This window comes from Tachypleus tridentatus, chromosome 12 (assembly GCF_004210375.1).
Source record: "Tachypleus tridentatus isolate NWPU-2018 chromosome 12, ASM421037v1, whole genome shotgun sequence".
In the NCBI taxonomy this organism is placed as follows: domain Eukaryota; kingdom Metazoa; phylum Arthropoda; class Merostomata; order Xiphosura; family Limulidae; genus Tachypleus; species Tachypleus tridentatus.
The window spans coordinates 1,687,386-1,700,911 of NC_134836.1; the positions used below are offsets into that span (position 1 = coordinate 1,687,386).

General features: G+C 37.5%; 1 protein-coding gene across 3 annotated transcripts in view; it reads left to right on the forward strand.

Moving 5' to 3' along the window:
• The first annotated feature begins 789 nt into the window (after nucleotides 1-789).
• LOC143234787 (uncharacterized) overlaps nucleotides 790-13,526 on the forward strand; it is a 71,063-nt gene continuing 58,326 nt past the window's right edge. For 2 of the 3 annotated variants that reach the window (XM_076472411.1, XM_076472412.1), the window contains exon 1: nucleotides 832-994. The gene's annotated coding sequence lies outside the window, so the exon portion shown is untranslated. Of the gene's footprint in view, nucleotides 995-13,526 lie in introns of all 3 variants that reach the window. The other variant, XM_076472413.1, reaches the window with a different exon arrangement.

Sequence of the window (13,526 nt, forward strand, 5' to 3'; positions counted from 1 at the left end):
GGCGATGCGAACCCGCGACTCTCAGATTACGAGTCGCACGCCTTAACATGCTTGGCCATGCCAGGACCACTTAAGAACTATAGGTTTACTTTATGTACCGCCTCTGATTCTTTGTCCTTTGAAAACACATAGTCAGTATACGCAAAATTAATTGTCTTTGAGAGCATAACTTTTGTCTTTTGTATTTTGTTTTGTTTTTTAAATTCGCAAAAAGCTACACGAAGGCTATCTGCGCTAGCCGTCCTTAATTTAGCAGTGTAAGACTAGAGAGAAGGCAGCTCGTCATCACCACCCACCGCCAACTCTTGGGCTACTCTTTTACCAAAGAATAGTGGGACTGACTGTAACATTATAACGTCCCCACAGCTGTAAGGGCGAGCATGTTTGGTGGAACGGGGATCCGAACCCGCGACCCTTGGATTACGAGTCGAGTGCCTTAACCACCTGGTCATGCCAGGCCAAGAGAGCGTAGCTCGAGGTAAACAGGTACGACACGCTAATGCTTACTAAAGTATTCATGATGACCAGAAACCCATTTGAAGTAAAAAATGTATCTCAAGACCGCTTGTGTGAGTATTAAAACGTTTATTAAAATAAAAGAAGATGACCGAAGAAGGTCGAAAATTGTTCTCTACTTCATTTTAATAAAAAAATTAATATCCATACCAGCCGTCTTGAGATACTTTAATGCTTACTAATGTTAGACACAGAGCCAAGTAGTAATAGCGGGGCGGGACGATGTTGATAGAACAGTAAAAAAAGAAAAGTTATTTCTGGTAAACGTCACTCTTTGCCTTACTAAATGGAAAAAAAACAACAACCTTGTAATAAGGTTTACATGTTTACGATTACGAAATGGTGAAGCGACGTCTATGGTGTAATTAAGTAATTTGTAAAACTTATGCTGAAGTACTATGGCCTCATGTTTGAACTGTTGCTGATGAGAACTTTGGGGGAGATAGTAAAATTAAAATGCCCGAAATAAACTTCAAAAGTAGGAGGTCATTGTTTAATAGTTAAATTAGTGAATAAATAAATAGATGATAGTGTTACATTGTAAGTGTTATTATATGACGTATCATAATATTCTAAATGTATGCTGTGCTTCTTTATCTTGCTCAGTTTCTTCAGTATTGGTAAATGTTATTTAAAGACACTGAGTTGACGCTTGTGTTTTGTAATACTTTTATGACTAAGAGGTCGAAACTACCACCAATACTACAATTACTAGGCTATAAACATTTATTATTTATTCTTAGTCCACTTGTGTTCATGCAGAAAGGAAATCTATCACATTAATGCCTTTAAAGTCATATTCAATAACAAGGCTAATAAAAGCTTATAATTTATAAACATTTCTACTGGAGTTAAACAGTTTGGTTATTGCAGAGCATATGGACTTAAATGTAGTGCATTCATAATGACCTAATATGAAAGACAGATAAAATATTGAACATGTATGAAATTTATTAAATGTAGAAGATATATTAAGTAAAAATAAGAAAAAACAACAAATGACAATAAGTTTGCTTTAAAATATATGCTTAACTGTTTTTGCAAGTGAAATATAATGTGCTGCTCTATGGAATTTATATATTTGAAATTGATAATGCCAGTAGTGTTTTTGAAAATTTTGGGAAATAAAAGTGCATTAGTGAATGGCTATTAACAATTCCATATCTGAAGCATTAGCAGACATTGGTGTTAACACATGATTTTCTGTTATAATCAGAACATAAGTTATGAAAAACTGGAAGCTTTTCTGTTGTTGTTGAGCATGATATAGGAATATTAATGAAAAGGTTAGAATCAATTTAGTATCCTACAGAAAAAGAATGTGGTAGCCATATTGGACAATGATTATTAAGTAAAATTGGAACAATACTAATTTCAATAAAATTAGTGAATAAGCATACAAAGATGATAAATTTCTAATTATTAAATAAACTATTAAGAAGTGTTAAAAAATGGAAAGTAGAGTATATGTCATGGAAAAATGAACTCAGTTATATTGCATATAAAATCTTATATTGGAAGGGATGAAAGAAATGAACCATTCAGCAAAAAAACTGGACATATTTGCTGTGAAAGCATTTATTGATTAAAAAGCCAATAATATAGGTACATGCATAAGCAATGTTGTAAAACTATATCACAAAAAATAGAATGATTTAACTATTTGATTTTTATTTTCCTTTAATATATTACTGTACGGAAGAAAAGCAATATTTAGAAGTATGCATATGAGGATACTATAAATGTGGATTATATTTGTAAAACTTAAGCATTTAACTACATTTAGTGTTCCTTTAAATGTAACTATTAATAGATATTTGAAGAATTTATGGGTATTAGGGAAGATTGTTGTATAAACATTTTTAATGTATGTTTTTGATGATAATGTGTATGAATATTCAAATTGAGTTATCAACATACTGAGTGTTTGCATATGGATAAATTGCTCCTTAGTTGTAAGTAAAAAGTTTGAAAGCAAACTAATTACCTTACTGGGGTATCAAAACATATTTGAATATGGTATTTTCACCTATTCACGAATATGGCAGTTTAAAAATATATGTTTTAATGGATTAAAGCATATTTTCAGAACTTGTTTGAAATGATACAAAATAAGCAGTCATATTGTAATTATGTTAGTAAGAGTGAGTTCACAAGTCAATCAAATTGCTGTTTAATATTGTTGATAGACAGTTCAGTATTTGATGTCATTACAAAACTTAGTCAAGTTCATGTCTTTGTTAACAAATATTGAAGTAAATATAAAATGTAATTGGTTCTTGAAAGCAGTCATTTTATAGTGGTACTTCTACTGTAGTCTCTAGCAATTTTTCTGCTGTACTTATACAAAAACCAACAAAAATAACCAATGTCTGTTGTATTATGAACCATAATCATAGTAAGAATCACAAGGAACTTCACAAAACCCTAGTAGTAAAGATTAAGTTCAAAGAACACTTTAAATGTGTACTACTGATTTCTAAGGCTGTACACATATAAAAATGCACACACACAAGTATGTTAGACTTAAATGAAAATGGAAATTTAATCAGAATGGCCTATTTGTAATTCTTCTACTTATTTTTCTCTTCTCAGCCTACAACAAAGATGTCTTGGTATATTATAACTAAACCTACTGTATAAGGTATTGGAAGGTCATAAAAGTATTGAAAAGTTTATTTCTTCTGTATTTTTCATAAGTTAGACAACATTATAATTCTTATGTACAAATGTTACCATTACCTCTTGAAATTGGCTTTCTTCTGGTTTTCCTTTAGAAAGCTTAAATACTTGGTGGAACAAGAATTACAAGCCAATAATAGATGAACATAAGATGGCTGTTACATGTAGATACTCTGTTTCATATGCTATACATGCTGTGTCTTTTTGGGATCAAATCCCTGTATAACTTAAAGTACAGGAGTAAAAGAAAATCAGTAGAAAAATGAAAAAAGTCAATGAAATGAAGGTTTATTTAAAGCAATTGTTTAGACATGTTTTTTGTTTCTTTTTAACTGGTAGAATTTTACATGTGCTTATTAGGGGTTGCATCTTAGTCTAAGTATGTATTTGCCTACTGTTGTGCATTATGTGTAGAGTTAAAATCTCACTATATTTTCAAACAAATCTCCATGATAATCACCAACAGCATCTTAACATTTTTACATCTTGATCTAATGTGATGAAATAGTTCATAACTGTAGGAAATCATCACGAGCCATGTCAGCCAGCTACTGTTTATTATATTTACAATGTATAAAGTTAAGTTTTTTTTACAATACCTATTTGCATATTTTTAAATTCTCAATTTTTTATTTATCTTGTAGTTCACTTTAAGAAGCATTTTGGACAGCCATCTTTAATCAGTTTCTCTAGAACTATGTCATATTCCAAAGTTCAAAATAAACATTTTGTAAAAAACAAAAAAACACATAGAATGAACTTTCATCAATTACCTAAAATCTGATTATCAAATTTCAATTTAGATGTACCACATTTTTCTATTTTTATTTGTTTTCAAATATATAAGATGTCAACTTATTTCCATGAGGTAACCATTCCATCTCCTGTATCATTTTAATATCTTTATATTGATTCCTCTCTAATTAAAAGTCCATATCCTTTCTAAGATAATGAGGCTAAAACTACACCCCTCGGCGTGGATTCCTGTTCGTGGTGAGGGGACCTCCCAGGGAAGGTTCTGTTCTTTCAGTTTACCTCCTCTGGAATATAAACATCCACCCACGTGTTTGCCGTGTGTGGCGATCCGTGAAGGGGAGGAGAGGATCCTGGTGGTTGAGGGGTCCAACCCTAACACATCACTTTGGCCTTGAATTCCTGTAGACGGGCGGCCTTTGGGTGGCTCCCCTTGGGTCAGTCGGCTGGTCCACTTGGTCTAGAGTCAATCAAGTACCAGTGTTGGAAGTTCTCAACGGGTGTTATGGACATTGTGTCTGATGCTGGTGTTTGGGTATAGTGCTCATGAAACCTTGGCGCTGCTGCAATGTCCTTGCATGGCATTGTAGTGCGTCCCCTCGTAGGGCTCCATGGTGGATGAGGTCAGTTGGTACTGAAATTTTCCTTTCTTCCTATGGATTCTCCAACAAAAAATTTAAATAAAATAGTGAAAAAACAGTCAATAGGTAAACGACCACATCTTGAAGACTCTGAGCAGCAATCTTCAACATCTGTAACACCTGTCCCCCTTTTTTATTCAGAAGGGACAAGAGGGACTTGCTGGCTCTCCAAAGTCAGTACAGAAGCTTCGATCTGGATACATTGGTTGAAACATCTACATCCCAACACAGTCAACTTCTCTTGAATTTAAAGGCAATTGGGGATGCACCTATTGAGGTTACCCCTCATGCTACCTTGAATTCATCACAAGGAGGTATTGTTGAGAGGGACTTGAAGAACGTCCCAGAGTCAGATATTTTCGCTGGTCTCTCCACTCAAGGTGTTTCTGCAGTGACGCGTATCTCCACTTGCAAAGATGGAATTACACTGCCAACAAATATCCTCATTTTGACATTTACATCACCACGTGCACCTACCACCATCAAGGCAGGTTATCTAATTTGCAGGGTATGGCCGTGCATTCCAAACCCTCTTTGATGTTTCCAATGTCAGAGGTTCGGCCATTCAAAGACGTCCTGTTGTGGTTCCCTGACATGTGCTCGTTGTGGTGGCAAGGACCACGATGCCTATGAGTGTCACACAGACCCACATTGTGTCAACTGCAATGGTTCCCACCCTTCTTACTTTCGTTCTTGCCCAAAATGGTTGGAGGAAAAAGAGGTGCAGCGTTTGAAAACGACCCATAACATTAGTTATCCTGAGGCTCGGAAATTGCTGTCCACCACTCCATCTTGGACATATGCTGCTGCACTTCGTTCCACAACTACAGTGGGAGTGCAGACAGATCTCTCTGTACCTCCAAGAGAATCGTTTTCAAAACAAATGAAAAGCTTTATGACCTCCATGGTTAAAAAGGTTGATGAATCGACTTCACCCATCATTGTTCCTCCCATACAATCCAACAAATCTCAAGATCCACATTCTTCGGTTTCAAATACAGGCATTTCTTCTGATACATCTTTTTCTCCCACCACAAGAGAACAAAACAATTATTCGTTCGCATCCTCAGTCACTGGAATCCCCTTCCAACAACAAAAAGCTGCCCAATCGACCCAGGGCAGGATCCATGGAGGTCGATAGACCTCCTCCGACTAAGGACAGTAAGGAAAAAAGACGTGGTCGTAAACAGAAGGGTTCTCCAGCCACTTCGCCTACCCGTCATTCAAAATGGCCACCTTGATACAATGGAACTGTCGAGGTTTACGTTCTAATCTGGATGATATCAAAACACTGATTGCTTCCTACCATCCTGTATGTCTTTCCTTACAAGAAACATTTCTAAAACCTGCTGATACAGTCACCATTCGGGACTTTTCTCTGTACAGAAATGACAGGCTGTGTGATGGACGAGTACATGGAGGGGTGGCACTATTGGTTGATCAGCATGTGTCCACCCTGTCTTTGTCACTCAACACACCCTTGGAGGCCGTAGCCATTCATGTTTCCTTGGGTCATACCATCACTATTTGTTCTCTCTACCTGTCCCCTGGAGAGACATATGATCAATCAGACCTTGATGCTCTCAACAAACAGTTGCTGTCTCCCTTTCTAATCCTGGGGGACTTTAATGGACATCATCCCCTCTGGGGAAGTGCTGTTATTGATAGGAGGGGTTGTTCTGTAGAGCAAATGCTCTCTGATCACAATCTTTCTTTTTTCAATACTGGTTCTTCCACTTATTTTCACTCACCTAGTCAGTCTTTTACCGCTATTGATCTCTCGGTTTGCTCCCCTTCATTATTTTCCCATTTTTCATGGACGGTTGACAATAATCCAATAGGCAGTGATCATTTTCCTATACTTTTGAGAGAGACTGGCTATGGTTGATGCCACTCTACCCGCATACCCCGGTGGAAGCTGGACCAGGCAGACTGGTCCACTTTCACTGCTCTCGCAGAACTTGATCCTGCCATTGTGAATCAGCCATCAATAGACAACTGTGTGGCAGCAGTAACTGACTGTATTATACAAGCTTCCTAAAGTATTTCTAAAACTTCAACACGTTTTCCACGATATCCTCGTCCGTGGTGGAATCCTGCTTGCCACTTGGCACGGAAGGCTCAAAAACGGGCCTGGGATACTTTCCGTAGATATCCCACACTTTCGAACTGCATCGCTTTCAAACGGGCCCGTGCACATGCTAGGTGGGTAAGACTTCAAAGCCAGAAGGAATCTTGGATTAAGTTCACAACTAGCATATCTTCTACCACCAGTTCCAAGGTCATATGGGACAGAATTTGGAAGGTCAGTGGGCACTATAATTCTGTCCCCCTCTCCATCTTGCTCTCTGATGGCCAAGAGGTAGCTGATGTCCAGAGCATTGCCGATACTCTAAGTGAAAGCTTTTGCTGGGTATCTAACACTTCTGCTTGTTCCTCCACCTTCTTGGCCATCAAGACTCAGGCAGAGTGTTCACTTCTTTCCTTTTGAACTGACTGTCTTTTTGACAGTAATTGTCCCTTTACACTGGTGGAACTGAAAATGGCCCTTCATCGGTCTGGCAGTACATCTGTTGGACCTGATGATGTACACTATGACATGCTACACTATCTCTCTCCTGCTTCTCTTGATATTCTTCTACTTGTTTTTAACCGGATCTGGCAGGAGAATGTTTTTCCTGATGCCTGGCACCAGGCTATTATCTTACCTTTCTCTGAACCTGGGAAAGATCCCATGATTCCTTCACACTACCGTCCAATTACTTTGACGAGCTGTCTTTGTAAGACCTTAGAGAGGATGGTTAATGCTCGTCTTATTTGGTTCCTTGAATCAAACAACCTCCTCTCGCCCATCCAGTGTGGGTTCCGACGACAGCATTCAACCATAGACCACCTAATTTGCCTTGAAACATCAATCAGAGAAGCCTTTCTCAAATGCCAACATCTTGTTTCAATATTCTTTGACACTGAGAAGGCTTATGACACAACATGGAGGTATGGCATTTTGGGAAACCTCCATATATATATGGGGTATGTGGCCATTTACCTATGTTTTTTAAAAAGGTTTTAATGGATGATAGATTCCAAGTTCGTGTAGGTTCGACACTTTCCTGTTCTTTTGTACAGTAACTTGGGGTCCCTCAGGGCTGTGTTTTGAGTGTCACACTTTTCAGTATAAAGATAAATGCCATCACTGAACAACTCCCTCTCACTGTTGCAAACGGGCTCTATGTTGACGACATTCACATCTCGTGTCAATCGTTGAACATGAGATATATTGAGCAGCAACTACAAACTGCCCTCGATCATGTACTGAAGTGGACTATGGCAAACGGGTTTAATTTTTCTCTCTCTAAAACTGTTTGCATGCACTTTTACCGCCAACGGGGTATCCACCCTGATCCTGAACTCCGTATCGGTGAAGTTTCACTGCCAGTGGTCCCTGAGACCAAGTTCTTGGGGCTTATCTTTGACCGTAAGCTGACCTTTATGCCACACTTAAAGCAGCTACGGGTCAAATGAACAAGAGTGCTGAATATCCTCCATGTCCTCTCTACTGCCAGTTAGGGAGCAGATCAATGTTCTATGTTAAAGATATATCGTGCTCTTATTCGTTCAAAACTCGACTATGGATCAATGGTCTGTGGCTCTGCCAGACCCTCGGCCTGAAAGATGCTGGACCCCATTCATCATCAAGGACTTCGACTCTGCACTGGGACTTTCTGCACCTCCCCAGTTCAGAGCTTATATGTGGAATCTCATGAACCTTCTCTGCACCTTCGCCGTTTGCAACTGTAATTACTGTATTCTTCGAAACTTTGCTCCTTACCCACTTGGAGATGTGTTTTCCTTCCTCAGTGGGCCTTACTTTTTCAAAACAGGTGATCTGCTATTGCTCCTTTTGGCTTTCGCATCCAGGGGCAATTGGATGAATTGGGTCTGTCCTTGGATAACATTGCAGATTCTACGGGTCAGCCCATCCCACCATGGCTAATTACAGCCCCCAAATGTGACCTTTCTTATAGTCATCTGAAAAAGGCAGATACTCCAGATTGGAAGTACTGGCTTTTATTTAATGAACATCTTTCAAACAATCATTCCGTTCCAATTTATACAGATGGTTCAAATCAGGTAATTCAGTGGGCTCTGCCATGGTTTGCTGCGGTTCGGTGGTTGCACGTAGAATCCCCTCTACAGCTTCTGTGTTCACTGCTGACCTCTATGCCATATCTCTTGCCCTGGATCATATTGAAGCTGAGCAGTACTCCAATTGCACTATTTATACTGACTCGCTTAATTCTCTACTGGCCCTGGAATCGCTACACGTTGGCTCACACCCTGTTCTCGCTGATATTCAAAACCAACTGGCCCATTTCTCATTAACATCTACTTCTATCCAGTTTTTCTGGATACCAGGCCATGTTGGTATTGGCGGGAATGTGCTTGCAGACATTGCAGCTATATCTATCCGTACATGGACTATGGTCCTGTATTCAAGGCTCGGCTCCATGCCAGCTGGCAGTCCATTTGGAGTGAGCAACGTGACAACAAGCTTTTTCAAATAAAACCCTATATTGGGCTTTGGCTGTGTAGCTTCCATAAGGTTCGGAAGGAGGAAGTTGTTCTAACTAGACTACGCATTGGTCAGTTTTTTAACTCATCGTTTTCTTTTATCTGGAACTGATGCACCAGTGTGTAGTTTGTGTAACACTCAAATCACTGTAAGCCACATTTTATTTTCCTGCCATCATTATGACTCTGAAAGACGGCGCTATTTTAAACATGTTCTGTCCCAAGGTTTGTCTGTGACATTGGACAGTGTTATTGGTGATGGTGACACTGTTCACCTTGATAAAGTTTTTAGTTTTTTAATGGCCATTAATCTTTTTAACCTCATTTAAATGTTTCTTATTTATTCACTACACCTTTTTAATTGTGGTTCCCTTTTCAGTCTCAATCTCTTTAGTTCAATTTGACATTGGAAAATGTCCAGAACATTAAATAACTCGACACCAGGACTGGAAAGGCCAACTTCAGGTGACTAATGCTGCTATTTGAACGATTCGTTTGAACTACCCGTTAGTCATCCTGACGAGTTGTTATTACACTTTTGCTGCATGTCATTTAACACTTTTATTATTTTACCTTTTAGTACTGGCCATAATGACACATAACACGGAACCAGGACTGGAAAGACCAACTTTAGGTGACTGAGGGTGGTTCTTTTACTTACCTGTTAGTCTTTCTGGCAGGTTATGATCATTACCATTCTGCTACAGGAAGTCCTTTACAACTTTGTAGACTGGATGTCAACATTGGTTTTATGCCATTTTATGTTTTGTTTATACCTTTGTTTCCTTTTACAAATTTTACTACATTTACTTTACTTTTACCTTTTTACAGGGAGTTTGGCTAATTTTTATTACGATTTTGCAATATGTCTTTTAACACTTTTCTTATTTTATCTTTTGATAATGGCTGTTATGACAACATAACAGGAATCAGGACTAGAAAGGCCAACTTCAGGTGACTGACGGTGGTTCTTGTACTTATCTGTTAGTCTTCCTGGCGGGTTATGATCATTACCCTTTTGCTAGAGAAAGTCCTTACACAACTTCTCTTACTCTGCTTTCCCTCCTAACATTGTAGACTAGGTGTTAACATTGATTTTATACTTTTTCTGTTTTTCAATGATGTTTTGTTTTACCTTCATTCCCTTTTATGTATTTTACTACATTTAAATTTTGACCTTTTTACTGAACGTTTGGCACAGATAGTCTAGCTGCTTTGTGCCATAAAACATTAAATCAATCAATCAGTCAACAACTGAAACTACATGCAGTATTTCAAATGAGATCTGACCATGAATTTGTTTATAGAGATCATTACTTATATTGACCTGTAATATGTATCTCTGTAAATACATATTACAATTATGTTAACTTAATAGAGTACTGCCTTAATGATTTTAGTGGGTTATCTACTACTTTGTCATGAACCTCTTCTATTTTAAAAATGACTCTAGGAGCCCAAATGCATCACCCTGGCTTTAATATAATTAAAAATCATTTGCCATATATATTTTTCAAACCTAGCAACTAATCAAAGTCATTGTGTAGTACCTCAATATCAAAAATACAATTAGAAACACTTAACAGTTTAATATCATCAGCAAACTTTCCAAATGTATTACGTATACCTTCATCAATGACATTAACATGCATTATAAAAATGGTTTAAGTACTGATCATGGGGGAACACCATATACATAGTAACAAGTGCCTAATTTAACTGGACACCATTAAAAACAACTTTTTGTTTTATCTCCATCAGCTGTCTTTCAGTGCAATTAACTGTTGTTTTTTTCTGAACACTTTTTAACATGGTTTTTATTAGAGGTATTTTTACAGTATTAAAATTACTCAATTGCGTAATCTAACTTGTACCTCCCATGTACCATAATGAAAGACAGCTTGTATCAGAAAAGTGACTATCCACTTCTTTGACTTATGCTTGCTAGTTTTTAGAAATAGGAATTCACAGTTATTCATTGTTCTGTCTGTAGTAAAATAACTTTCCAACATGTGTCTTTTGGGGATGTGGCTACTTCTTTAGATCTCCCCAACATGTATACCCCCCCCCTTCTATCTGTTGCTAACTGCTGGGGTTATGAACCTCAGAGAGTTATTCACTAATTTTGTACAGCACAATACAGTGGGAAGTAGAATGGTGGTGAAACTGCCTCTTTAGTGCAAGTCACCCTCATATAGCTAATGTGCCTGCCACCTGCAGAAAGACAGGATTGTCACCCCAATTTTTGTTGGTCCAGTTTAATAAAGGTCAGATACAAGCTGTATATTCTGATAGCACCCTAACCACACTACACTTCTTGGCTCTCTGATAACGTGTGTGTGGATGTTTGGTTGGTCATACAAAAGTTTTGCTCATTTCTGCAACACTTGGGTCTTTTTTGCTTTTTCCTCTTTCTTGAGGTAATACATAGGTTTACAAAGTGCAAAAGCTCAATTCTCACAGGAATGGAGCCAAAGACTGACTGCATAAACAAGTGATCCATGAACTCCTTAAAGCTGTGTCTGTATGAAAGATGGATGCCAGGAAGAGGCCATATCACTTAAAAACAAGATAGGAAGATCTCTATGAGGCTCATAGGGACAAGAAATCAGTTAGATTCTCCTGAACCAAGATAAGAAACCAGAGCATTTCTAGTATCTAAAGAAATTGGAATCCCCCAAAAAAGGTATTAAGGGAATGGTGCCAAACGAAGTTTCCAAATAAAACTGATGCAGTCTAACTTCAGAAAGTAAGGCATTCTAGCCAAGCAAATCCCAGATACAATAGAGGTGCAGTGAAAAGTCTCAGAAATAATGGGTAAAGAGGATGATAGCTAAGAAATTGATCATGTAATTAAAAGATGAAGATGAGCTGATTGACGGTGAAAAATAGTCAAAGTGGGAGAAAAGAAGAGATTAAATGGATTGGAGCTCTAGAAGAGATGAATAATTCCAAACAGTATGCTACAGAGGTGTTTTGAGTTTGAGGAGGATATGGTAACTGAGATTCAATATAAAAATGAGACAAAAAATCTGTGTGAACAGTGAATCAACAGAAACAACTGAACCAAGAGAAAGAATGTCATATACCTGAGTTATTAAATTGGAGAAGGACAAAAATGTGGTTATCTGATCCTCAACTTGGAAAGAAGAACCAGAAGGAAAGGTGAGCTGTGGTAAAAACTGGTCAAAATCATTTTAAGACATGGGCAAAAACTATAGAATTAGGATATTGTAAGTCCTGGTCCCTAGAAAATTAATGTGAGATAGAACCAGCCACCTGATGTGCAGTTGTGGTAACAATGGTTAATATCAGAATATCTCTAGTTGACACTGAAGTGGAATAAGATAACTCCTTTTGAAGAACATCTGAATGCCAGGAAGCTTCAGGAAAGTAGATAAGAGAATTCATGTTCAATAAGATCCACAAAATAGAATTAAGTTAAAGTATTATTATTATTGTTTTTTTCTTCTCTTTTTTTTTTTCTGTCTTTTGTTATTTTTCTATTCTCTTTCGACCAGTACAAACTACCAGCTTCCACCAAAACCCAGTCTCAGGATTATTTACAGTGGGCAATATTCTTTTCAAGGAAATCATGTTAATGTCCTGAACACTTCTCCTCAGAACCTCTCACCCTGCCTCCATATTTTACTCAGGAATAAGCCTCTGGTTTACACAAAGTGATCTATGATGTTGCTCTCCTCCTGTTAGTGGAGAGATGATAATATTGGCATATAGGATATTCATCTTTATATCCATATTGATACACTATCCTGTTATTTTTTTATAACATTTTATTTCAGGATAGTCAAATAATTTGTTGATATTTTATTTTCACTCAATGTCAGCTTTAACTTTTTCATCAATGAATGGCTGATTTTGATCATTTTGTCTGCATATCTTACACTTATACTTAGCTGACTCCATAGCAGACAGCATCTCTTGATTAGATCATCTACAACTCCAAATCTCATTTGTTATCAATTCAGTATTTTGGACATTTTGAATTTTGGATCAAGAAATTCTTCAGCCATCTCTTAGGGCATTGTAAACCTTGGAAGTTTGTGTTCATTTGCTTCTGTTTTTCACATCTATTACCAAAGAACCTCTTTTTGTATTGGAGACAAGTTATTTTCTTGGGCCATGATTTCTTATGACACTTCCAGTGAGAACTTGCTTCTCAGTAACATTTGTACTCAGATTTGTTGTCAGGCAGCAAAATTATTTCTTCCATCAGTCATGGGTTTCTCCAGCTCTGGTTTAGTCAAGAGCAAATGACAGCTTGATCTTGTTTTATTTATCATCCTATAGATCATTTTGGTTCCTAGACTATTCTTTAAAAGCAACTTCTTGCATAAATAT